Here is a 2,150-nt window from a genome sequence, read left to right as displayed (position 1 = left end):
TCCTTCCAGATGCCCTTTCTTTCCCTTGTTCATGTTTTCAAATCCTATCCGTGTTCACGTCATCACAGTTTTGTGTGTTGCCATTGTTTTCAGGCCCATTTCTGTCCCTCCAGTTGGGCCCTGACTGTTTAAGTAGCATCATAATGAGCCTCTCGCTCCAGGTCCCGTCTCTTTAGATGGCTTCCCTTCGTGGTGCAAGGTTAATTTTAAATCACAGTTGAACCGTGTCATTTTCTGCTTCCTGTTGTCCTCCAATCAGAAGGCAAACTTCACAGCATAGGATCTAAGCCTTATCTAGTCTGCCCTCAAACTCTTCCTGACTTCTCTTCGCTGTGTTTAACCGTTTATGTTTTACTTCCATTTAAAACTGTTTCCTGGTCTCTGACTACAACCTCTATTTTCACCTTTTCAGACCTTTGCTTAGGTTGTGTTTCTCTCAAATACCATTCCTTCTCTACATATTGTCAAAACCTTAACCAGCATTTCAAGTTCCCATCGCCTTCACTGCTTCCTGGAAGCAGCACGTGTTTTCCCTCCAGGAAGCTCCCCTTCCTCGGTGCTTCTTAGAAGAATATCTCTGTACCACAGCCTGTGAGTATGCTCCTGCCAGACCCCGCTTTGTACCTTCTCAGACGACGTCTCCTACACACAAGAGCCACAGGAGCAAGCTGCAACTGTTTATCTTTTTATGGAAAGACTCTATGAGTACAGGAAACAATAGACTGATTTACATCTAGAACAAATACCTTATCTCACAGTAACAAACAATCTACTGATCAGTACCCCAAGCACAGACCACATTTTTTAAGTATACTGCCCTAGCACACGGTACTTTCCAATAGGTTTCTCTGAAGATTTCTTCTTTTTTAAGAGCATTTTTATACTAAATGCAAACCTGAGGAGAAGGTGCAGAGTCCCCAGCTCCCCCATTCTGGCATATGCACATCCCTCTTCTACTACATCCCCCACCAGGGTGGTATCTGTGCTGCACTTGGCTGCCCAGTGTTGACACGTGTTTATTACCCTCGGTCAATAGTTCATATTCGAGGAGAGAGTGGATGCCTGGATCAACAAAGTGTCTGTTGTGAAGGTACTAGAACCTGCATTCAGATCTCAAGAACCTACATAAAGTGCTCGGCATAGTGGAGCACACTTGTAACTCCAGCCTTGGGCTGATGGATGGAGAGAGACGGATGAGGCGTTCCTGGTGATCCTGAAGTTCATTGGCAGCTAGCCTAGCCAAACGGACAAGCTTCTCAGTGAGACACCCTGTCTCAAAAAAGTTGGAGAACAATGAGAAAAAAAGGTATCTGATGTCTTCCTCAGACCCCCACACCCACACTCTCAAATGTACATGTATACCCCCCTGATGTACATAGCATACATACACAGGATAATACAAACATGGGAGTGCACACACACACACACACACACACACACACACACACAAACAAGAAATGGAAATAGTTTGGTAAATTTATATGTGAGACTATTTATTCCTAAACTATCAATGTATCAAGTATCATTTTTTAAAAACGAAAAATCAATGTATCAATTTTTTTAAAAGGGAAAATCAGAAAATACCTTGCAATGAACAACAAAATGAACCAGGTGTGGTGATATGTGGTTCCTCCCAGCACTTGAGAGGTAGACTTAGGAAGTTCCTGATTCAAGGACATCCTCAACTACATATCAGGTTTGGACTACATAATGCCCTCTGTCAAAACACAACCGAAAAGAAAATACAATGAATTAAAAAATGACAAAAACTAAACTATTACAATTAAAGCAGTACTTAATGAGAAATACACAGTTTTAATTGTCTTTACTAAAAAGATATCAAATCAATAACCTACCAGATGTTATCTTTTAAAAAAAAACATAGAGGAAGAGCAGAAGCAGGCAGGTCTTTGTGAGTTCAAAGTCAACCATGTCCACATAAAATTCCAGGTCATGCAGAATTACCCTGTCCAAAAAAGAAAGAAAGAAAAACAAACAAATAATGACAACTAGCAACCAGAACTTGTCAAAATACACAACAGAAATAAGCAAATCAGACAAGAGAAAAAAATCCATGAAACCAGAAGATAAACAGAAGCTATACTGCCAAAAAGAGAAAAAAAATAAAATTATTGAATTATCACTGAAAG

At 40.5% G+C, this 2,150-nt stretch overlaps 1 long non-coding RNA gene across 1 annotated transcript; it reads right to left on the bottom strand.

Moving 5' to 3' along the window:
- Positions 1-672: 672 nt before the first annotated feature.
- LOC121133361 lies at positions 673-2,150 on the bottom strand. The gene is made up of 3 exons (XR_005870210.1): positions 1,857-2,150; positions 1,585-1,717; positions 673-1,269 (listed from the first exon to the last, which is right to left on the bottom strand). It is a non-coding gene; the product is annotated as an uncharacterized LOC121133361 (long non-coding RNA).

The sequence above is a fragment of the Mesocricetus auratus genome, unplaced genomic scaffold (assembly GCF_017639785.1).
Source record: "Mesocricetus auratus isolate SY011 unplaced genomic scaffold, BCM_Maur_2.0 Super-Scaffold_100021, whole genome shotgun sequence".
NCBI lineage: Eukaryota > Metazoa > Chordata > Mammalia > Rodentia > Cricetidae > Mesocricetus > Mesocricetus auratus.
The sequence above is the reverse complement of the archived record's forward strand: the minus strand, read 5'-3'. Positions and strand labels throughout refer to the sequence as shown.